At 37.0% G+C, this 26334-nt stretch overlaps 1 protein-coding gene and 1 pseudogene across 2 annotated transcripts in view; one reads left to right on the top strand and one right to left on the bottom strand.

Moving 5' to 3' along the window:
* The window catches only part of Ttll7 (tubulin tyrosine ligase-like family member 7), a gene marked incomplete at its 5' end in the record, with an annotated part of 137696 nt that extends 111362 nt beyond the window's left edge, over positions 1–26334 (bottom strand). The window contains 3 exon segments of one of the 2 annotated variants that reach the window (XM_013514540.1): positions 22808–22994; positions 24933–25003; positions 26304–26334. 2 annotated transcript variants of the gene reach the window in all.
* LOC102006363 lies at positions 11282–11609 on the top strand (annotated as a pseudogene).

Here is a 26334-nt window from a genome sequence, read left to right as displayed (position 1 = left end):
CGCATCACTGGTCCCAGCTGAGGCCTGTGGTAGCCTGTAAGGGCGTGATGCCTCAAAGGATAAGAAAGGCCCCCGCTGAGGACATTTGGCTCCAATCCCAGTTAACAAAAAGGAGAATACAGCTGCAGACTGCACACTCCTACAATAAACGTCAACCTAGAGGTAAGGTAGTTCTCCTGATGGACATAACCTACTACTTGGGAAAATCGCTGAACTGACTCCTAAGGTTCTGCTCAGATTGCCACACTTTCCTCAGTATCCCTCCAGTGTCTGAAAACCAGATAAATACAGGCTGCCCACGGAAGTTCTTTGTCTTAGCCCCTGGAGAATCTTGAATTCTTCTAAAGGATTTTGAACCTCCTGGAGCCCTAAAATCGTACCACTTGTCTCTTTCATTTAAGCCTTCATTGTCCACTCGTTTGGGAGACTGCAGGCCTAATCAGTCCGTGATAGGCAGCTTCCAAGAAATGGATTCCAAAGTAGTGACTCCTCCAAAGTATTTGTACCATTTTTTAACTCTCACCCAAAATAAAATGCATGTTCCTGTCACTCCATATCCACTGATATCCGTATCAGTATTTCATATTAGTGTTTTGCATTCTGTCCATTCCAAGAGGTGTACAGCAGTATCTCATTTTGGTTTAATTTACACATCCATATTGACATACATTGTATAGCATCTCATTAGCTTATATGTCCTCTATATATTTTCTTTGGTATTTCTTAGTCTTTGGCCTAGGTTTTAATTGGAACGCCTGTTTTCTAATTATAGAGTTTTAAAAGTTCTTTACACATTTTGGATAACAGTTCTTTGTCAGATGTATCTTTGCAGGTACTTTCTCCAAGTCTGTAGCTTGTCTTCTAATTCCCTCAACATTGTCTTTCATAGAGAGAACAGTCATGAGGTACTCCTGCTGAAAGAGTACTACACCTTCACCTGAGTGATGCTTACACATATTTAAGCTGACTCCTTAAGATTTGTACCATTTATTCTAAATATATTGTCCCTAAAATGTTAAAAAGGTGGTCATACATATAGTCATCAGAGACACTAGATGAATGAAGAAATTTCAGGGTCAGAGAAGTCAAAGAACAAGAGTTTGACACAGGCTTTGGCTTTATTCTTGTGGGTTTCAGCTCATGTCAACCCTGCTATTCACTACCAGATACAGAAATACAGGCCCTCTGCAGGCATCTTCTAATCCCTGTAATAAATTCCTTGTTCTATGTCATTTTTTTTGAAGTTCTGGCTCCCTGGCAGAACCTCAAACAAATCCAAGTGCCTACTAACATTCCAATCTTTCCATCTAGATCCTGAACTACCTTCTCCTTCATTTTACTGTAATCATCCATCACTCCTATTATACAGACTTCTGTACATTCTCTTCTTTCTGCCTAGAATCCAATCCCTTCTGTCTCTGGCCTTTGTCTAATTAGAGTCTACCTTCCCTGACCTTATGCTCTGTCTCAGGCACCTTTCTTTCACAGCATTTATCACAGCAGCTTTATATTACTTTTTAATTATTTAATTCTATTTCTCTCATTATTACAAACTCACCAATAAGAAGACCATGTTGCCTCTACTTACACAGCCCAAGCAACTAGAAAACCACCTGGAGTATGATAAATATTTGTTGAATAAATGAATGCATATTTGTTCTGAGTCAAGCACCATGTTTTTAGGTTTTCTTTTATAATAGTTACAAAAACACACTAAGACTAGTACTATTATCACTGCCATTTTGCAGATGAAGATACATATTTTAAGTGGTAAGACGTATCTTTCTGCTTATAGGCAAAGACAGATTACATCAGCATCCACAGTGTTAATCTCAGCATCCTCACAAAAGCCAAACTTAACAGAATTGTTTTCTTCATTTGACAAATAAAAAAGCTGGGGTTAAAGAAGTAGTTGATTTAATACCGTATGAGATTCCAGAGGACCCAGTTCAGGCCTCAAATTCAAGCTGACACTTTCAGTGATGCTCAGGTTCAACAACGCTACCACGACTGATCTCTAGAGTAAACCCTCTATACATACTATCCTCTTTCCAGAGATCAGTGAAGTCGAAGGGAAGACACAAATAGCACCTTAAGAAGTACTTTGTTCTATGCAAATTACAAACAATGTCATGATTTATTTTTAAGTAGCATCCTTTCAACACATCTCAAGCCCTTTAATGAAAAGGAAAGACAGAATAGAAAAAATGTGTATCATACCCTATTTATATGTAAAATGTCTTCAAATTACTCTATTTAACCTTTCATAAAGAAATGGAAGGAAAAAGAAATATAGTAAAGGAAGAAAGAAAATGGAGTAATACTTCTTCTCAGCAACAGAAACAAGAACCTGACATACAGTATAATATAATATTTTTTAAAATTGGGCATAATTTTTAAGGATAGCATCTCTCCAATATTTTATTCACTAAAGTTTGATATGGGATATAAATTATTGAGAATGAACTATATCTTCTACCTTTCTGGATAAATTGTAAATTCCCACTAAAGTGATTTTTAATAACTGGGTTATCCACCTAATTCCTAACAATTCTCTCTCAAAAATTAAATCAAAGGAGGAAATAAACCTTGAAAGCAGCTTTACTAGATTAGCCAAAGTTGATTATGCCGTCCTATTCTCTTACCCATATTAATAGAAAACAGGCTTTTCTAGTTCATGTTTCATTACTCGCTTTTAATGCAACAGGCACTTACTGAACTACTACTAAGTATTCACTAAACAAATTGTGGCTTATTTCTATTTTATAAATTTTAATGGAAGGACCGGGGATATAGTTCAGTGGCACACGTACTTGCCTGGCAAACACAAGGTCCTGAGTTCGATTCTTCAAATCAAAAAAAAAAAAAAAAAAAATTGTAATGGGAACAAATTTTTAAAAACACTAATCAAGTACAAGCAACAACTGAAACAGCTCCATCAAACTATTTTATTATCTATTGCCATTTTCATAAAGCCATTTTACCATCTTTCCCTTTTTTTCTGCTTTATTAAAATACTGAAGTCAGGTGTGGTGGCACATGCCTGTAATCCCAGCACTCGGGAGGCTGAGGTAGGAGGACTATTGTGAATTTGAGGCCTGCCTGGGCTACAAAGTGAGTTCAAGGTCAGCCTGAACTGCACAGCGAGACCCTGTCTCAAAAAGACAAAAAATAAAAAATAAAATAAAATAAAATATTGGAACTTGATAATTCAAAAAAGATCTTACAAATATTATATATGAATATGAATGAATTTTATATCTTATATCCCTGATCAGCTGAAAGTCATATATATCAGAGTGATATGAATAATTAAGAAATTGTGTATAATTGCCAGTAGTGGCAAACTTATGGCATGCTGAAGCAGGCTGTCTGTTATCACTGAAAGCTGTGAAAGATTCACTATCACTGGTGATAAATAGACAGACAGAATCATCATCTAGTAAGTACCAATTAGTATGTGAAGAACCTATAAATTAAAATTTAGCCTCAGGAAAAAAGGAATTTTGTGTACCCTTTGATTGCTCAAATGGCAGCATGGAGGGATGTAGACCCAACAGAAGAAAATAAATTTTAAATTATAATACAATAGAAATGAGAATTAAACTGGGAAGAATTCCAGTGAACTTGCATATTAATCCATAAAAATCTATTTTAGGAATCCATAAGAAAACTTCTGCCAGTCTTTCCGGGAAAAAGAAAAAAAAAAAAAAGTCAAATTTTCTAGTTACAACATACAGTCTTAAAATGGGGGAGGGAAACTACATACCACTTCTTTGTTTAGAACTTTTGGCCCAAATGAAATGACTTTATGACCTTCTACTTGACACAGCTTCACTTAACACTAAAGGTTTTGCTATTACAGTCAAAATCCAGTCAAGGCTGGCTCTGACCAGCGGAGAGCACTGCTAACTCTTCTCTGGAAGGACAGCTACAGCATCCACATTGCTAAAGATGGCCAAAGAAGATAAAGAATTGGGCATAAGCCAAGTATTTCTTCGTAGAGTACAAACAGAAAGACTGGGAATAGACAAAACTCACAGCTTAGTACAACTTGAATTTCAATTAAATTTGGCTGCTTTGGGCCAGAAAAAGGGATAGAAGTAAGAATACGCAAAGTGTAAAAATCTGCAAATCCATACTGTGATTCCAATATGGAATTTCAATATATTTTTAGAGTAAAGCAATGTTTTCCTGTCTTATTTAATGCCATTTACAAGAGTTCGGTGTCTGTGACCATTTCATCTAAATATTTAAACTGTACTTTAGTTATCACTCCCTGCAGGTAGTCTACAACAAAACAATGAATTTCCTGTTTTGCTCATTTAGAACATTAGGTTTTATATAACATTGATCTCACCTGCCAAATATGCAACTAAACATCACACAGTTAAAATAATAACCTTTCATGCATTATGGAATCTGAGGCAGCTGCATGAGTAGACTATCAGGGTAAAAATGATATAAACAGCAGTCAGAAAAGAAGATTAAGTTACTAATGTACCCAGGAGACTACAGGAACTCATGAGCCTTTTCTCTCTCAGCTTCCAATCCATTTAGCTGGCTCCCCACAAACAAAAAACCACAACCAGAGGACAAAGCTTTAACTAGAACTCTGTTGAAAGTGCAAATAAGACACATAAATTCTAGTTACTTAACAAAAAGAAAGAAGGACTCCCTTTCCCCATTACCCTCTAGAATGGTATACTGGAGATTATGCAAATTATACAGGAGAAATACTATTTGTCAAAAATCAAATATTGTCATCTACAGCACAATGACTTATCACCTCACCGTAGCAAATATAAAAAATATAAACATAAAAAACCCTAAAGACAACAAGTGCTGGCAACTGTGAAGAAAAAGGAACACTTGCTTTAAATTAGTACAGCCATTATGGAAAACAGCATGGACATATGTGTAAAAATTAAAATCACCACATGATCCAGGATATCCACCAGAATTCCAGAAAAGTCCAGCAGATCCAGTGGAATCCATTACTGGGTATATATATCCAAAGAAAATAAAAATAGTATGTCAAAAAGACATCTGCACTCTCACGTTCATTTCAGTATTATTCAAAATAGTCATGAAATAATACCAACTAAGTGTCCATCGATATATGAATGGATAAAGCAATGCGGTATACAGACACAATGGAAGACTATTCATCTATGAATACTATTCATACTGTGAAATCCTGCCATTTGTGACAATATGAATGGAATTGGAGATCATTACACTAAGTGAAAGAATGGTGGTTACCAGAGACCAGGGACACTGGAGGTGGGGGGGGTAGGAAAAGGGTCATCAGTAGGTACTAGGATACAGATAGAAGCAAGAAGCTCTAGGGCACAGGATGGTGACCAGAGATAGTAATTATGTACTGCACATTTCAAAAACCTACAAGAAAAGATTTGGAAAGCTTTCACCAAAAAGAAATGATACATGTTTAAGATGACAATACATATATCTTGATTTAATATTATACAATGTTTAGAGGTGTTGAACATTATTTAATATCGCATTAAAATATATTAATTTTATGTTTTGTGTATCCGTTAATTTTTTTAAAAACTAAGATAAAGGACACAATAAAACAAAATTTAGTTTTCCTATGGGAAATTATAAATCTCAATTATGAAAGTAAGACCCATAAATAGGTGGCATAAATTGAATATTTTAATATTTGATTTCTTTGTAACTGAATTTATATTAGTTTAAATCAAAATTATACCACAGACTTTCTAATAAAGAAAGAGGTTCTCTGGCATTTGGAGAAGAAATAAATGAGAATGATTACAAAGCATTTATTTAAAACCTTGACATTCTAGCAGTGATCAAAATTTCAAAACAGTTACAAGGGCTAGCATATAAACTTAAACTTGAGTCTTCATTTATTAATTTAACATGTATCAAAAGTACCTAGTGGACTAAAAATTATGACCATGACCTTCCCACTGCTTGGACAGCAAAGATGAGGGCCTTTTTCTTGGTAGCTTTTGCTTTGAAACAGAGAAAAGATCATGATCTAGTTTCAGCAGGCTTCAGACACACAGTGAATCTGTTAGTCCTCTGTGGGTAGCCTGGGATTGGTTTTTAGTGATGTGGGAAATGTGTGTAGATTACAGCATTTGCTAAAGGTGAATTGTAAAAGGACTACGAATGAAAGAAAACTCTACTTTCAACAAAGACTCCAACAACCTTTAATGATCAAAACCCTGATAAAGTATGTATAAAAAGACCTTACCTCAAAACAATAAAAGTCCATTTATGGCAAAACCAAAGCCACTATAGCAAACGTTACATACTGAAAGCACTCCCTCTGAAATCAGGAACAAGAAAAGGATGTCCGCTCTCATCACTGCTCCTCAATATAGTACTCAAGACTAGCCAGACCACTCAGATAAGAGATATAATAAAAGGAAAGGAAGAAATCAAGCTGTTCTTATTTGCAAACAACACAGAAGACCCAAAAACTCCACTAGAAGGCTCTTAGAGCTGATAAATTATTCAGCAAAGTGGCAGCGTAAAAAATGAACACACAAAGTCAAGAGTTCCAGTATACCAATAATGAACCCACAGAGAAAGAGAAAATAATTCATGATAGCTTCCAAAAAAATTAAATACCTAAGAATCTACTTAACCAAGTCTGTGGTATAATTTTGAGGTGAAAGACCTCTACAAGAAAAACTAGAAGGAAACTGAAGCAAATATCAGAAAATGGAAAGATATCCCCTGTTCCTAGATAGGCAGAATTAGTATCATCAAAATGGCCATATTACCAAAAGCAATATATAGCTTCATGTAATTCCTATCAAAATATCAACAGCATTCTTCAGAGAACTAAAAAAAGTAATCCTAAAATTTACATGGAATCAGAAAAGACCTAGAAGAGCTAAAGCAATCCTGCACAAAAAGAGCAAAATGAGAGGTATTATAATCCTAGATTTTAAGTTATACCAGAAAGTACAAAGCTACAGTAATAAAAACACGGTACCAGCACAAAAATAGACATGGAGACAATGGAACAGAACACAAGATACAAGAAGATTCAAAGATTTTTAAAAATAAAAATCCCACTAGGTTCTTCTGAAAGTTAACTTTAAAAGACCACTATGGAAGCAAACCAACCTTCTGGAATAGCTGTGCAATTACCACAACATAATTTCTCTGTTCAAGCTGGAAAATATATTTTGAATTAGAGCAAAATGCAACTTTTACTGAGCAAAAACTTACTTAACCATAACACCATTGTGCTCTTTATCCTTCAATAGGGATTTGACTTGTAGAACACTCTAGAAGAAAATATTTTGGCCCGAAGAAAAAAATTACACTTTCCTATATGAAAAGAGAAGGTGGTAAAAGTCCTGCATGTTCTGCTTATGTACAAGACTGTGCTGATATAGGCAGTGGAGTCACATTCCATATGTGAAGTGTGGGTCTTGTGTCACTCTCTGTGTGTGTGTGTGGGAACAAACCCAAAGTTGATTTCAGAAGAAATGTTAACACTGTGTAGTAATTCCTTTAGTCCACTTTAGACCACAGAGTTTCTATTCAATTATATACATTTGGTAAACTCCCCTTACGACTTAACTCAGATATTATGTGATTCTTCACTTGACTGCAAACAAATAATAGCAGGTAGTTTTTAGGAAGTAAAACTGCTTATATACTGCCCTCAAAATCTCAACTAAGGGGAAAACACACACACACACACACACACACACACACAAAGGACTTCTTTACAGAGTAACAAGCCAGGACAACACCTGTACGATACCATAGCCCAGCGAATCCTGTTACTTCCCTGTAAGATGAGGACATTGTGAATTTCACTATATTATATCTACTTTAAAAGAAATTATAGAGGCTGGGGATTTAGCTCAGCAGCAAAAGCGCCTGCCTGGTAAGCGCAAGGTCATGAGTTTGGTTCCCGGTACCGGAGAAAAACCAAAACCAAAAAAAAATAAAAAATAAAAATAAATAAATAAATAAAAGAAATTATAGGGGCTGGGGATTTAGCTCAGTGGCACAGCACCTGCCTGGCAAGCGCAAGGTCGTGAGTTCGATTTCTGGTACCAGAGAAAAACCCAAAAAAATAAATAAATAAATAAAAGAAATTATAGCAGTCTGAGTTCAATACAGAGTATCTCTGTAACTCTTGCTTTTCTTATGGATCAGTTTTTCCATTTATCATTAAATTTTTGAAAAATGATAGGTAAACTAAGAAATGGACATGTTAACTGACTTCATTTAACCATGCCACACTGGGTCCATACATTCAACATATACAAAACACACATACAATTACCCTCAAAATGTATACAGTTATGATTTATCAATCAAAAATATTAGTGATAACTTTTTAAAAAGTCAATGGTCTATTTTGCACTTTGCATAGAAATTTTATTTATGCATAATTTTTTAACATCATGCAGAACACTGGTTGCTATGGTTTGTGTCTGGATGTCCCCCCAAAGCCTCATGCACTCATGGGGGCAGGCTTCTAGAATTTATGATTGATCCATGGTCCAGTGCTGGGATTATGGGTGTGACAGCTACAGCCGCCCAAGGGGGGCTACCTTGCATACAATATAAAGGAGGGACAGAGGCTTACTCTTTTTGCAGTCCCTCTCTTTTTGCTCTTCTGCTTTTTTCTGTTTTCTGCCACCATGAACTGTTGCCCTCTGCCATGTGCCACTCTGCCTTGGAGCCAGCTGAATATGGACTGAAACCTCTACAAACTGTGAGCTAAAAAACCTTTCCTTCCTTAATTTGGAGTGTTAGGTATTTTGTCTGAGCAATAAGAGAAAAGTAACCAAGACACTGGTTTAGTCAGCTGTGCATATCTACAAATGCTGACATATTTCATTGTACAATATGCAAAAAAATGATGTCATCAGAAAAGTACTTAGGTATTGGGAAGCTGAAAAGTTCATACTGATGAATTAAAATTTCCAAAATCCTGATTTTTCTCTTGCAAGCATAAATTCTGTCACTAGCAAAAAATACTGTCAGCAATTTTTTTGGAAGTACTAGACTTGCTTCATTCATTTTCTTTTATGCCAAATATCAAGACTGGAAAACGATGATTTATATAAAAATCAACTAAAATGACATTCTATTTAAAAAGATAGCTGATGCAATGTATAATTCCAAAATGTCACACAAGTGCTTTCTTGAGATAGCCATTATGCTTTGCTATGTAGCAGAAATGCCCTTTGCATATTTTCCATCGAATGAAACAGTAAATAAGAAAGCAACATGTTCTGACTTTGGGACAAAATATAATGGACTTACTTTCCCCAGCCCCTCATTTTTACAAGCAACAAGCTCCCCTCAAAATTATCCATCAGACAATGAAATAAGACATTTCAAATATGGGAGTAAGAAGGCAGATGGCTAGAACTTTGAGACTTGAAGTACAACAACACACTGAGTTCGCTGAGTGTTCTTTTATCACCTCTTATATACCCCAGGTTGGACACCAGAGTCCTCCAACATACAAACAGACACTGACAAGAGCGCCCTGGTCTCTCTGAACAAATGAAAAGTCAAGGAAAGACTTAGTGGGAGCCTCTGCTCTCATTTCCCAAGGTGAGAAACTTAAGACAGCCTGATCACTTAGCTAAAGTAGAGTCAGTAGAGACTTGTATCTCTCTTCCCTTTACCCAAGGTATAAGGACACCCAGGCCTAGCACCTTCCATACCTTTTTCCTCATTTTTAAGAAGTGGGCAGCCAAGGGAAGTGCTTTTCACTCTCATCCCTACAGAAAGCTTCCCCAGGGAAAAGCAAAATCCTTGCCAGCATCCCAGGATAAAGTTACAAAGTACCACTGCTTTGGCTTTAAAAATTTAAACTGTCATCAGAACTACAGTACACAAAGGCTGGCCAGAACCTACACACTAAATCTCAACATAGTGACTACCTGCTCAATATAAGATTTGAACAGGACTGGCAGCCCCTGACATAACTACAAAGTCAAGGATACAATCAACATTCATTTATCAGGCAAAAATCCAGGAAAATCCAGGAAATCTGAATGAGAAAAGATGCCAAAACTAAGATAAAACAGACACTGGAAATGTCTAACAAGAATTTTAAAGCAGTTCTTTTTAAAATAAAATGCTTCATGAATCAATTTTAAATCCTCTTGAAACAAATGAAAAAACAGAAAATCTCAGGGATTAAGCAAAAGTTATTTAAAAAGAACCAAATAACTGAGCACAGTAGTAAAAGTCTTTATTCCTAGCTACTTGGGAGCCAGGAGGATCACAACTTGGAGGTCAGCCTGGGCAACATAGCAAGACCCTGTCTCAAAAAGTAAACAGGGTTCAGGATATAGCTCAGAGTGGTAGAGAACACCTAGGTTTGATCCCCACTGTTGAGGAAAAAAAAAGGTCGAATGGAAACTATAGATATGAAAAACATAATTTAAAATTTAAAACTTGATGGATGGTCTCAATTATAAAGTGGGATAAATTATAATTATAAATAAATTATAAAGTCTTCTATTATCAATTATTAAGAGAAACAGTGTGAAAGCAATACAGTATTAAAGACACAATGGATGAAAATTTCCTAAATTTGCCTTAAGATAATAAGTCTCTAGATTTAAGACACTAAGTGAACCAAGACATATCAGTATTATATTTATTTATGAAAACTAAAAACAAAAGAAAAAAAGCTTAAAAACAGGGAAAATAATATATTATCTAAAAAGGAATAATAATTCAAATGATAGCTAAATGATCTCTTCTAAAACCAACTCATCCAAAAAGAATGACCAATTTTCCAAGGTCTAAAGCACAACATTAATTCTGTTTGTAACTGCCAAAACTGTTACCTAGGAATAAAAAATAAAAAATATTTTGTACAAAGGAAAAAAGAATTGTTACTAGCAAACCTACACTGAAAGAATGATACAAGGAAGCCCGTGTAGCAAACGAAATGATAACAGAAGTCTGAGACCTTCAAAAGTGAAAAGAGAATAACAGAAAGGTAAGCACAGAAATGTACATAATTGACTACCACAAACCTCATAAAACTCTTTCATCATATTTTATGGTAAAAGCAACATGTAACACTGGTGCCATGTTCAAAGTATGCAGAGAAAATATTCTTTTAAATTACATTTAGGCCCCAGTCATAAAGCCACTCCTGAGGGCTCAGCTGCCTCCCCTTGAGTCCCCTGCTTTCTGGAAACCCATCCCCCACTCGCCTTCCCTGCAGCTGCCTTCTGCAGGCCTTTTCCACTGAGGAAAGGGATCCTATCGAATGTCTGCTATCCAGAACCTAGACCTCTTTGCTGATGCAAGTAAGGACGATGGCCTGCTTCATGCCAGCACTGAGGATTATACCCATATGAGAATCCAAGAGAGAAAGAGCAGGAAGACCCTTACCACTGTCTAAGGGTTTGCTGATGATTATGACAAAAAGAAACTGGTGAAGACTTTTAAGAAGAAATTTGCCTACAATGATACTGTCATCAAGCATCCAGATAAGAAGTACTCCAGCTCCAGGGTGACCAGCACAAGAACCTATGGCAGTTCCTGGTAGAGACTGACTGGCTAAGGGTGATCAGCTAAAGATTCATGGGTTTTAGGTGCTTGTGGGTCACTGAAGCTTAAGTGAGGATTTCCGTGCAATGAGTAGAATGCCCCTTCAGTCCCTTGTCACAAGTTTAAAAACCTCACAGCTTGTATAATGTAACCATTTGAGGTCCACTTTCACTTGGGCTAGTATAACTCCTTCATGCAAAAAAAAAAAAAAAAAACCCTGAAAAGAGCCATGCTGTCTAAAACAATAATTAAATTATACTTAAAAAGTAGAGAACAAGACATCTTAACTGAAAGTATAGGATCCTATGCTTAACTCCAAGTTGTTAAATGTCAACAGTGGACCATGTTAAGAAAATAGAGCACCTACTAAGAAAACTGTACAAAATGACATAAAAAGTCATAAATATATCAAAATGTAACTCCAAAAAGTGTCGAAATAATCCACAGAAAAAAAAGTAAGAGATAATGTAAGAAATAAACAGAAAATAAGAGTAAAAGAAAAAACGACTTTGGGGCTGGGGATTTAGCTCAGCGGCACAGCGCCTGATTGGCAAGCGTGAAGTTGTGAGTTCGATTCCCGGTACTGGAAAAAGAAAAAATGACTTTAATATCAATAATTATTTTAAATGTTAATAGTACAAATGCATCAGTTAAAAGAAGGTGACACACTGAATTAAAAATGCATCTTAACTATATGCTATCTACAAAAATCTCTTTTTACATGTAAGGGCATAAATAGGTTGAAAATAAAAAGAAAAATACATATCAGGCTAGCACTAAATTTAGAGAGCATAAATGTCTATAACTATCATATATACTAGAATTCAAAGAAAATAAAAATATAGAGGCAAGGAGGGCTACTAAAAAATGATAAAAAAGTTTAACCAATAAAATAAAGCATATATATATATATATATATATAAAACAACAGAGTTTTTAAATATATAAAGCAAAAACTGATAGAGCTGCAAGAAAAAACAGAAAAATCTCCAAATGTAGTTGACTTTAATACCCCATTCTTAGCTATTGAAAAGTATTACTAGACAAAAATATCAACAAGAACATAGGAAAACTAAGCAATAATCATCAACCAATAGGTGCTGTCTGCTATTAGAACACTAATAAAAAATAGAATACACATTCTTTCAAAAGTCCATATGTACTCTATTTTAGCTCATAAAACATATTTAGGCAAATTTAAAAGAATTTAAACCATATAGAGTGGAATTAAATTACAAATGAAATTAAACAGTATGTCTTCTCAGCCAGGTCAGTCAGGTATGGTGGTGTGTGCCTCATACTCAGGAGGCTATGACAGGATAATCACTTGAGCCCAGCCTGGGTAACTGAGATCCTATCTTAACAAAAAACCAAAACAAAATAAACAAAGAAAAAACTTTCTCAATATGGGTCAAAGGAGTCTCAAAGGAAATTTTTAAAAGTATACAGCCCTAAATGAAAATAAAAACACAACATATCACAATCTGTGAGATAAAAGAAAGTCCACATTAAAAGAAAAATTTGGAAAACTTAACTGCTAACAAGGGAATAGAGAAAATAAAGCAAGAGTATTCTGACAAAACTAAACAAGGAAAACACAAAAAGGAAAGGACAATACATTACGTGCATGAATTTAGATGTAAACCTCTTTAACAAAATTTTGTAGGTTGAATCCTATAATGTGTGTGCATGTGTGTATACATACATATGTATGTAGTAACACTTGTACAGTCACGACTAAGAAAAACCTATTCCTTCTGGGAAAAGCTGATTCAATATTCAAAAGTCAATCAATGTAATCCACTGTATGAAAAGGCTCGGGAAGAAAAATCATACAACCCTATCAACTGACACAAATCATTCGATGTCATTCATCAACCACTCAGTATAAACACAGTGCACTAAGAACAGAGGGGAACTTCCTCAACCTCATAAAGAGCATATTACCGCTGTTTCTGTGGGGGACTGGTTGCAAGACTCTCCATGCATACCAAAATCTGTGAGTGCTCAAGTCCTGTATGCATATGGTACAGTATTTCCATATAACCTATGCATATCCTTCCTTATTCTTTAAGGCATCTCTTGATTATATATAATACCTAATACAATGTAACATATAAATAGTTAATATACTGTTGTTTAGAGAATAATTACAAGAAGGTAATTTGTGTACATGTTCAGTACAGATGTGTGATAGCTATCATGTCAATTTGAATAAGAGGCACTGAATTGATTGGCTTAGCATGATTCTGGTGTGACTGAATGGATTTACTGAGGACAGAAGACCTACTCTGGTTGTGAGCGTCACCAACCAATAGGCTTGAGGCCTGAATGGAATAAAAAGGGAAGGAAAAAGGATATCTTGCTTCTGCTTCTTTGGAGGAACTGCAGTATTCACCTTTGCCTTGGACATTTGTCTTCTGGCTTCCAGCCCAGACTCTTCAGCCTTCCATCACAGAACTTTCAGATTCCTGATACGGACTCTACACTGAGCTCCAGCCCCTCAAATTTTGACTGAATCCTTCAAAACTCCATTGCACAGACAGGCTTTCTGCATTCTTCCACACCTGACCCTGCAGGTAGCCATTATAAGCCCACCTCATAAATCTACATATAGATAAACATTCCTCATTTAACAACCTACCTGTTTAATATCTTTTTGGATTTATGACCCACCACTCAGAGTTACAGCCCCTCCTTTTTTTTCTTGTACACATCTATACATCTTTTTTATAGAGCCTCAATGTCTTTTCTTTTGTACAGTACATCTTGCTGTATTTTTGTTGATTGTACTGTACAGTCGTAGTTTTATGTTCTCTTATACATTACAATATTGCATGTAAAAGTTATGCAAATAAAAGCAAACTCATAAAGTTGCTACTTCCTTTGACCATTTTTTCGTTCTGAATATTGTAATACTGCTGTAGTTTGGGGTTTTGCAAGGGGAACAATACAATACAGGACACTTTATTATAAGATTATTCTATAACAGTCACCCAGAGAGTCGTATACAAAAAGAGTGCAGGAAATCTGCCCACACACTAAAGACCAAAGAATCCAGCTAAGGGCCTGGATCCCACGGCAATGTCCTGCATGAGTCCAGCAGAAGACTGAGAGCCCGTAACAGTGCCCCTGATGAGTCCAGCTGGAGGCCAAGAGCCCACGACAATGTCTCATGCAGGCCTGTTTCATGGACCTGCACTGGGAAGGCCCAAAGGTCAGTGGTGGAAGCTAGAAAGTCTGTGCCAGAGACGAAGGATCTGTGCTAGCAGGCTGAGGGATCTGAACTGGAGCCAAGAAGCAATGCACAAAGTAAGAACCAGAGCTCCCCCAAAGGTACCACAGCCATCTTTAGTAACAGTGAGGTCCCGAGCTCCTCTGACGATGACAACAGCTGAGTTCCCATCAGGAAAGCCAGCATGACAAGCTTCTCCAGGAGACTGAGCAGTGTACCATCCTCCCCTCTGACACCAGGAAGCGATGCTCAAAGTAAGGACCAGAGCTTCCCCAAAGTGAACCATAGACATTCTCAGCGACAAGGTCCCCAGCTCCTCAGATGACAGCAGCCAAATTCATTAGGAAAACCAACAGCTCCCCAGAGCTCCCTACCAGCCTCTCCCCTTCTCCTCTCCAGTTCTGCCTCTTATGCTGCTGGCAACAATCCTCAGATGGGCCTCCACTCGCAGCACCACACTGGGTGTTATACGTTGACCACCAGTTGTCAATCCACCACAAATACACATACTATATACAATTCCTTATTTAGCAACCAACTCATTTAATGACCTAATCACAGAAACAGAACTTGGCCATAAAATAAGGAATGAAAAAAAAATATGTTTCTCTAGTGAGCAGTAACTGATACAAGATGTATTTTAAAAATATTTTCAAGCAGCATGCGGTGGTGCACACCTGTAATTCTAGCACTCAGGAGGCTGATGCAGAAGGATCACTGAAAGTTTGAGATCAGCCTGGGGTACAAACTGAGCTCAAGGCCAGCCTGAACTGCACAGAGAGACCCTGTCTCAAAAAGACAAAAATAAATAAATAAATAAATAAATAAAAATTAAAAATACTTCATGGTTTGTGAAATCAACAAATATGGGACCCATGAATACAGGGGGACAAATATACAAAAAAAAAAAAACTAAGCTGGCATCATACTTAATAGCTAAAGACTGAATGATTTCCCTTTAAGGTTAGGAACAAGGCAAAGATCTGCACTACTACCATTTTTATTTAACACTGTATTAGAAGTTGTACTCAGGGGCCTGGGGATATAGCTCAGTGGCATAAGTGCCTGCCTGGCAAGCGCAAGGTCGTGAGTTTGATCCCTGGTACTACAAAAAAAAAAAAAAAATAGACGTTGTACTCAATGCAATAAGCAAATGACAATAAAGACATGCAGATTGGAAATAAATAAATAAAATTATTTCTATTGTAGATAACATGATAATCTACATTTTTAAAAACTCAAAGGATCTTCAACTTCAAGAAGAAAAACCTGAATTCAGTAAGGTTTCAAGATACAAAATCAATACATAAAAGCAACTGCATTTCCACATAATGGCACAAAAAGCAAAATAAAAGAACCATGACAGAAAATGAAGATAGACTGTGGAAACAGGATGGGAGAATCTCATGATAGGGAAGATAGGAGGGAGAAGAGATGAAAAGAAAATAAAAGGGATCAAGATGTGATATGTGTATGCAGCAATTCCCTGTGATTATATATATCTCTATGATTGCATTCAATTTGAATAGAAAACAAAAAAATGGAAACAACATCGTAATCCAATATCATTTACAACTGCTCTAAAGAAAACACCTACATATATGTCTAACAAAGTAGGTACAGGATCTGTATAATCAGACTTATAAAGAATAAAGGAAAACTAAATAACAAACATCAGTTTGCAACAATTCCAACAATACATTTTTTTAAACTTCTAGAAATAATCAATGCTACATAAGCAACAAAGATATACAAATGAGACATCAAACATTTTTTGTGCAGCAAAGGACATAATCACCAGAGTAAAATGGTAATATACAAAATAGGAGAAAACATTTCCAAAGTATACATCTGGTGAGGGGTTAACATCTAGTATACATAAAGACTCTTACAATTCAACAAAAAAACTCAATTTAAAAATGGGCAAAGGACTTGAATAGATATGTTTCCAAAGACGATGTATAAGTGAGCAATAAGCCTATGAGAAGATGCTCAATATCACTAATGCAAATCAAAACCCCAATGAGATATTACTTCACAAAATACTAAAAAATAAGAGTTAGGAAATGTCTTAGTTATTTTTTGTCATTGCTGAGACAAAATACCCAACACCCAAAGTTAAAAGAGAAAAGGTTAATTTCTGTTCACAGTTTGTATACATTTCAATCCACTGTTGGCTGGCTCCAAGACAGGGTGGCATGGCAGAGGGGCATCCAGAGGACAAACAGTTCATGGCATGGCAAGCAGGAGTCAGCAAGCAATAAGAGAAGCAGCAGCAGCCTGCCTCTCCCTTTTATCTCTTTCTATATGCCACCAACACCCAGGGTGGGCCTTCCCATTATCTACACCCAGAACTATGCTAAGCCAATCGGTGGACTGATTTAGTAATCCCACACCCTTAATCCTAGTATCACACACACCAAAGGTTCAGCCACCTTTAAAAACTCCACCTATGATGGCATGGGACTTTAGGCAGACATCTAGATACAAGCTGTAACAGTGAAGGTGTGGTAAAATCAGAATTCTTGTACATTCTTGGTGGAATTAAAAATGGTGCAACTGCTATAAACACTATGCAAATTCCTCAAAAAATGCAAACTAGAACCATGTGGTCCAGCAATACTACTTCTGGGAATAATTAAAAAAGAACTGAAAGCAGTTGTGAAGTATTTTCAGGCCCATGTTCATGCAAGCATTATTCAAAATAGCTGAAACAAAAAGTAAACACAAATAGACACTGACTAGATAAATGAACTATGATATGTACATAACATAGATTATTTGGTCTTAAAAACAAGAAAAATTTTGACCATATATTACAATATGGATGAACCGTGAGGACATTACATTAAGTGAAATAAGCCATTTACAAAAAGACAAACACTGATTCTATCTGTATGAGGGGTCTACCATTGTCAATTTCATAAAAATAGCAAGTAAATGGTGGCTACCTGGGGTTGGGGGTAGTGGGAGGAAGAATGAGCTAATTAAAGGCTGCAGAGTTTCAGATTTGCAAGATGAAAATGATCTACAGATCTGCTTTACAAGATAAATATACTTAAAACTACTGGGTTGTAATAAATTTTATGTTACATATTTTATACAATAACAAATTATACTGAAAGAAACAAGTAGTACAAAATATTGATTGGCAGAAAAAGTTATCCTTGTGGAATCCTTATAAAATGTTGAGTCACCAAATAATTGCATAAGTGACAATATTTTTACACTTCTGAAAGAAAAAATGATTATAGTAGTCCCTCCTTCTACACAGGGGACGTTTAGTCTAAGACTCTCCCATTGGATGGCTAAAACCTCACATAAAGTGACCCAATATATACACTTAGGATAAAATTTATTTTATAGATTAGGCACAGTAAGAAATTAACAAGAATAATAAAACAATTATAAAAATATGCTGTAATAAAAATTATGTAAAGATACTGGATCTCATGCATGTTCTCTTTCCATGTCATACTGTACTACAGATCTCAGTAATGTCTACCAGTGATTTTTTTTTCCTTCTTAGGTTGAGAACTTGCACCTTTTCAAATAAAGGAAGGACCACTGGAGATATAGCTCAGTGGCACAGCACCTGCCTGGCAAGCGCCAGGTCCTGAGTACAATTCCAGGTACCAAAAAGAAGGAAGGAAGGAAGGAAGGAAGGAAGGAAGGAAGGAAGGAAGGAAGGAAGGAAGGAAGGAAGGAAGGAAGGAAGGAAGGAAGGAAGGAAGGAAGGAAGGAAAGAAGGAGGGAGGGATTTTGCAGTTTTTCAGTTGCCAAAATTAAGTGATTGCCTTACTTTTGTGCTTTGGGGCCACTATTAAATAAAGTGCGTGCTTGAACCCAGCACTAGAATATCACAGTGGCAATGGCCACCAAGTGACAAGTGGGTGGGTGATGTACACAGCTTAAATACACTAAATAACAGGGAGGGCTCACAGGCTGGATGGAATAGTAGGGCAGGAAATTTTATCATGCTTCTCAGAGCAGCATGCAATTTAAAACTTATGAACTATTATTTATAAAAATTTCCAGGCTGGGGGTTTAAGTTGTGAGTTCGATTCCTGGTACCGGAAGAAAAACAAAAAAATTTCCATTTAATATTTTTCGGATGATCCATAGATATGACTGACCATAGACAATTGAAACAAGTAAAATAAAACCACAAATAAGAAAAACTATTCTATTTTTTCCTTCCCAAAAGCTAAGATAATCACATTCACATTACCAGAATATGTACAGTTATGTAATGAAAGAAAATTACTTGGGCAATACTGTTAGGCAATTTTACTTGGAGATCTAAATCTTGACATTCAGAGATTAGTATACTTGGTGTATTTGCTTGTGTTCCCAGTGGAACATGAATTCGCTATCTATATTATTCTAACTTTTCATAGGTTTTAAAAACAAAATTCACAGATACGCTATTAAGCACAATCTGGAAATATATAGGCTATACTATATAACTAATGAAGAACATATTTAACTTTTAATTCTTTGTCAAAGATGAAAATATTTCTGGAAACATATTATATACCCAAGATGAATTTTTAAAAGAGAAAATGCCTCTTTTGAAATGACAACCACAAAACATATGTAGTAGTAAATGTTTCTGCCAAAAATAAACGCCTATTTGGCACTGATTTTTGACAAGTGAAAAAGCTTTTTAACATACATATAGGCTGTTTCATTTTAAGAAGCACTGATGCTTCTCTTTCAAATTTCCTTGAATATTTCTGCCTAGCCACTGTGGCAAGTTCCCTAGTGACTGTGATAAGCAACTCATTTACATTTTCAAAAATGATAGGTTTAACGTGTGTGCTGTCCAAGAAGCTTATGTGAGCTGAAAATAGATGTCATAGATTAATGAAAAGTATTGAATGAACTTGAGAAACTATTTTTTTTCTCCAGTACCCTACAAGAAGTAAAACTCCAAGGAGCATTCAATAACCAATGGAGGTCATTCTTTTATTTACATATAACAGCAAATATCAGCATAAGTGTCAAAATTAGTATCTACAAGAGGCAGCTATAGACCAATTTCCTAATGCTGCTATGACTATACATACTAATTTTGTCTTTTTCCTTTCCAGCTCTCTTCTTCACATTGTTACATACACAAAATAATGCATACCAATCTTTAGAACTATACTGAGACATGTTAAGTATCTAAAATAATCCAGATGTGATCAAGTCTAAAGCTAAATGAAAATGTCCCCATCTGGTTTCATAAACATTACACTAACTACACAAAGTGCTCAGTTTCTACTGTTCTTCTCCACAGAACTATAATAGTTTTGATTAGCTGCAGCCTGTTCCAAATATAGAGTGAGATGTGTGCTAAAATCATTGGCCTGATATTTTAGCAATCACTATTAATGTTACACGTGGTCTATTTAGTAGTGACCTTGAAAAAGTAGATTTTCAATAATAATGATGATCACAAAATAACACAGGTACTAACTTCTCCTACCAAAGCTCCATGTTTATGATGTAGTATGACCACATCAAGTAAAACAAATTTTATACAAAGTTTAAGTGGGGTCACTTCACTTACCAAAAAAAAGACAGTAAAGAGCTTTACCTGAGCAGCTATACAATTCTGATCCAACAAGATAGCCTTAAAATGATCTTGAAGCTGTTGCCTGGGTTACTGCTGCTCTACCTCCCAATCTATAAATGTTCAATTTATTTAAAAGACAACTTTACTGCACATGCACTAATGGAGGAGGGAGAATTTTTTTAAAAACACAAGCTCCTGCCATCTTGTCAAATTAGCTGTGGCACCTGTTCACATTTTGCAAAGTAGTGGATAAGAAAGAAATGTTCAAAAGCAATCCTCTGTCAATTATAATGTTCCATTCCACATGGCTAGGCAGAGGGACAAAAATAACACAGGTCTGAAAGCATGGTTCTATTTAGACAAAGCAAACAATGTGGATGGTTCAGCACACCCAGTGGACCAACAGTATCATCAATTTCAAAAGAGGAAAGCATTTTCAGAGACCTTGGGGCCAGTCCCGGAGAAGATTCAGTAACCACTTGACCACTAAACTCTAAGCCTTCAAAAGAACACACAGGCCAACCAGGTGCTGGCAAGTAAAAAGTGAAAGAAAAAAGGGAGGATTATTTATTCATCACTCACTTTCCCACAGCCTAAACAATCCCAGTGCCTGAGCTTTGTCAACAGAAGTGTGTTAAAAGATAAATGTCAAGTGGGAAATTAAGGCCAGTAGAGAATAAACAAGATAGCCTATTTAAATTTAACTTTTCTACCTTTAACTCTACGGAAAATGTTTGCTAAGCCTGCTTCAACTTTGACAGATAATGCCTGACAGAAATGGAAATAGATTTACCACCTTCTAAGAACTTAAGTAAATCTTTTAAAAATAGGCTCCAACTAGGCACACAACACATTCTGCCTCGAATACTCTGCCTTTGAATGTCTACCTTCTATCAGAAATCATCTCCTAGTGGAACTGAAAGTGGCGGGGCCTGTTTTTATTTTGTAATGTGAGGAGTTTTTTATTGTTTCTTTTCAGATCTCCTCCTTAGAATCTGCCTGTGCTCTCTAGTTGTGCCCTCAAAGTTACATTCCTATCTCTTGACTTCCTTCCACGGCTACTCAGAGACACTGAATGGCCTACTTGCTTCGATGGATTCCCAGCCTCCAGTCCAAGGAAGGTGGAGGCAGGTCCCAGAGGAAGCTCAGGTGAGAACTTGGAGCAAGAAAGAGGCAGTCAAAGCATCTGTTCCACACTGGGCCCCTGCCCTCATCACAAGGAGCAAGTGCTGCTGTTCATAAAATGGGTAGCGGAAGTGGGGCACAGTTTCCCTCTTCCATGAGGGGAATTTTCTCTGGTAACGAGACCAGGAACAAAGGGGAAGGAGGATCTGAATGCTAGGAGGTGCAGGTGGGAATGTTAAGTTTCTCCTAGGGAGGGGCTGCTGTTCTCAAAGGTCATCTCTGGCAGATGTGCTCAAGGGAAGAGAAAGGAGTCTTCAGTGGCCATCGAGAATGCCTCACAAAACATTCCTGTATCTTGCACCCAGGGCCTATGCTTAGAATTAGGCAAAGGTTCCAATTCTTGTCCTCACCTACATCAATTCTCCAAATTAGAGTACAAGAGTGAGTTGCTATCTGTAGTTTGTAGTATCAGGACACAGACCTAGGAATCCAATACAGGAGGACAGAAGCTGGCATTTCAAGAAACAAATAAGGTATTTGGTGTGTGTTAGGGGTAGGAAGGTGAGGGTTTAAGGTTAAGGTTCAGAAATACAACCCTAGGACCAGAAAGTATTCTAACACATATGCCCCTTGTCTTACTATGAATTCTTGCTCACTCTCACCAAACCTGTTTTCCAACTTTTATTATATCTCCTCTCTTCTGTAGTACCAATTGCCCACCTTTTTCCCAGCTCCTATGATTTAGTTAATCCTTCTTTTCAACAGAAGAAGTTGCCTGAAAGAGTGTAATCTCAGGAGCCACAGACAGGTTGGGGTGTTATGAGAATCCAAATAGTCTATACTCCCATATAATGTCCCAAATTAAACATACAGAATCCAGTAGTTTCAAAACATACTTAAAACAGTCTGACATTAAAAGCTCATACTCTATACCCACAAAGTCTATTTTAAGGAATTAATTTTCAAAATAAAGAAACAGCTATGAACAAAGATGTTCATCACAATGGTATTTATTATTATCAATAATATAATGACAATGAGTAATGCCTAGGAAACTCTAGCACAATAGAAAATTATGCAGACATTTTAATAAACTACTGCCTAGTTGTAAATCAATAAAAATACTACAAAATTTAGAAAATATACATATATTAATATAGCATGATTAAAGATACATATAAAAAAGAATGGAAAAACACCTAATATTAGTAACAATTGTCTTCACTTGATAAGACTATAGTAATTTTCCTTTTGTAGCTTTCAAGTTTTTCATAATTTGATAATTGGGGTAAGGACTTAAAAAAACGCAAACTTACTTGGAATGTGAAAATTTTTACTTGTGTAAGAAAATTTTTTATTCATTTAGTTGACTAATTCTTTTAGTACCAGGAAATACTGCATCTTCTGGAAGGAGCCTTTGATCAGGGATATGGTGAACACAGACAGGGAAACTTGGCCTGCTCAGAAATCTATACTTCCGTATTGTCTCCCTAGTGTAAGAACCTGAAAGAGTAAATAAAACCCCAAAGGTACAATAGATATTGTGAAAGGGAAAGAAATTGCTCAAAGGGAGGGAACAACTGGAATGAGGGAAAGGAAAAAAAAAAAAAAAGGAAGCGGGGAAGATACATATATAAAGAAAGGTAGCTGGGATAATTGTACTGTTGATATCTAATGCTTTACTGAAGGGAACAGTTAATGCTTAAATGTTTTTTGACCGATTTTGCATGCTTAGATCTGGTAATCGGAACAACTAATTTGAAGACACCAATACCCAATATAACAACCAGTGGTGAATTCCTACCATCTTGTTTAGTGAAGCTCTATATCGTTTCTATTTTTTTTTATTACTTTTTATTCTTCCTGATGGTTTGATCAATCTTGCTTTCTTACATCTGGTAATCTGAGCAACTTCGTTGAAGATAACAATATGTAATATTACAACCACTGTTAATTCCTACCATTTTGTTTTGAAACCCTGTATCATTTTTATTGTTTTTGTGTTGTTTTGTTTTTGTCTGTTATTGTTATCTTGTTACTTTTTTATTCTCTTTAAAATAAAAAAAAAAATTTAAAAAAAAGAAATCTATACTCCCTATGACTCCCAGAGCAGATACAGATCTCACTGACAGTCAAGGCTCTTCCTAATCTGTCACCATGTATCTAAAGTCTCTGATCATTTCTCAGCTGAACTTTTGTCTGGCATTCTCCCTGCCTATGGAAATCCTCCCTAGCTCTGAGACTGACTTAACTCATTTTCTTCCATGAAGGCTTTCCTCATCCTCTGATCACCGCAGCCTCATTCTGATCCTTCCATCACTATCTTGCTCCTTTGACTACTTCTTTTTCTTAAAGTATTGCTATAGCAATTAAATCTGCACCACCTTTTTCCTGGTATTAAACCTATTCTAAGTTCTTTTGTTAACTGATCCCAAAAAAATAAATATCTTCCACAGCTATGTTGGTATTATATTCATACCCCAAGTGATGTTATCTAGATAAAATGTGCCTCAAGTATAAAGAAAATTATTAAAGATGGCTAGAAAAGGACAAGAGGACAGATATCTTGCAATAAGGAACATGGGTGGCCAGAGGTGAGGAGGAAGGAAGGGAAAATAAGAATAAAGAGAGGCCATGTACAGAAACCTAATAACCCCTGTTAATGCAAACACTATATACCATAAGATGAGCTATTAAGACAAATAATATCAACAAAAGAATAGGGGAACTGGTGGAGGAAGAGCATGGGAAGGGGAAAGGAAGGAGATTAAAAAGAAAAAACAAAAGAAACTGTAATACGTACATGTAACCACTCCCCAAGATGATCATAAACTGCATGAACTGCACACAAGTATTTAAAAATTATTTAAAAACATGATGCCTCTGCTTAGAAATTTTCATGCTGACCATGTATCACTAAGACGTGTGTTTCCCACCCCTTTTTAAAATAACAATAATGTTGTGTTTTTGTTTATTCATTTATTCAATTCTGCTGTTCCCATTGGGATTACGCAGACTGCATTGCAAGATGCCTCACCACAGTTCAGGGGACTGCCAATGGGCATAGGAAGAAAATAAATAAATAAATAAATGAAATGTCCTCCTAAGACTCAAACTGAAGACTACTACAGGACCCTACTTCTCTTACTGAACGACAAATATAATTTTGTGTCTCCATCTTATGTCCTTCTATAGGCACTGGAGTTTGGCCTATCAATATCTCAATTAACTTAAGCAGGAATTCTCCACTAGAAATAAATTCAATATTCTAGAAATAATAGACTGAAGGATTATGTTCCTGCCTGCCATCAAATACTATGTCCGTACTTAGAGAAAATAAGCGTTTGTACTATGGCAACCTGCCTCCTGAGACACCAACAAGAGCTGAATACCTAAGAGAAAATCCATAAATCATAAATGAAAGCAAGTCAGAGGACTCACCAAAAGAGAAAGGAAGACCTAGCATCCATTGTTTCTGCAGAAGAAGCACACAGGGTCAAAATAATTGTTACCTATAAAAAGCAGAGCAGAAACAAACTCGGTTTCACTACAACATGCATATTTATTAAATGGAGGCAACATTTAAGAATCAACGCCACTCAATCGTCTTGGATCTTTTCTGTATTTCAGCTGGCCTTAGTCTATACACTGGCGTTATTGCCTGCAGTGCCAAATCACAAAGTCGTAGCGAAGCAAATAACGTTATTTGAGACTGGGTTTATCTGTCACTCTCTTATAAGTGATTCAGTCACACACTCCATGAGCTAGATAACTGCTCTTATTCCAAATGTTACCTAAAGTTAAAAACAAAAAATTTCCAGATTTCTTTTTACTGTCCCGACTGATTTCTCCAAAACCTGAGCATCCACCATATATCACTGCCAAAAAATGTGTTGTACCATCTCCTGTTCTGACCTAGCTCTCCTCTGTAATGTCCAGGTATTATTTTTTGCGGAACGCTTTCTAAGAAAACAGACTTTTTCCATTCGCTTCAAAAAATGCTCTTTCATAATAAAAGAGTGACAATTCCACACACAGAAAGTTTCCAGGTTGTTACTGCTGTTGTTTGAGATTACTCTTAGGTAACTTAAATCTGTGCTTACTACCTAACACTACATATACTTGTACATTTGGTCCCACTACTCACTGAGTGGCAGACCCATTCGGAGTCAGGAAGACCTGTGTTCAGATTCCTGCTCTGTGACCTTCCGAGTGTAATAGAACAGCCCTGCTCCTCACCGTCCACATCTGGATCTGGGGCTGTGATGATTTCATGAAATAGTATAGGCAAACGCAAGAGCCTAGGACCTGAAAGTATTATTTCCTATCTCCCTCAAATCTTTTCTTTCCGACCCACCCCGAACACCAGGCAACTTTGACAGCACATCTTTCCGGGTCGAGGAACCGCCGTGATGTAAACTGGAGGCTGAGGCAGGACGCCGAAGGAGCGCGACGGGAGGAGCTCAGAGGAGCCTGTAACGGCCCGGACCCCACTCGGACGTGCGGGAGACGCGAGGCGGACACGCTGGCCGGGTCGGGCGGGGACGAGGGCGCAGCCCGGCTCCACAGCCCAGCCGCCCGCCGGCCCCGACGCGCCCGGGCTCCGCGGCAGCGAGAAACTGAGGCCGGCGCGGACCCGTCCTTCGCCCGCCCCTCCCGCCAAACCTCTCGGCACCCGCGCTGCTGAATCATCAGCCCCGGGCTCCGCCGCCCTCACCGGGACGCCGTCCCACAGCGACGCCCGGGGTAGGGGCCGCGACCTCGGGGTGCGGGGACGCGGCGAGGTGGCGAGGGGAGAAGGCAGGTACTCACCGCGCCGAGGGCGCCCGGCGGGGTCCTCGTC

The sequence above is a fragment of the Chinchilla lanigera genome, unplaced genomic scaffold, assembly GCF_000276665.1.
Source record: "Chinchilla lanigera isolate Chin_1 unplaced genomic scaffold, ChiLan1.0 scaffold00022, whole genome shotgun sequence".
In the NCBI taxonomy this organism is placed as follows: Eukaryota; Metazoa; Chordata; class Mammalia; order Rodentia; family Chinchillidae; genus Chinchilla; species Chinchilla lanigera.
The sequence above is the reverse complement of the archived record's forward strand: the minus strand, read 5'-3'. Positions and strand labels throughout refer to the sequence as shown.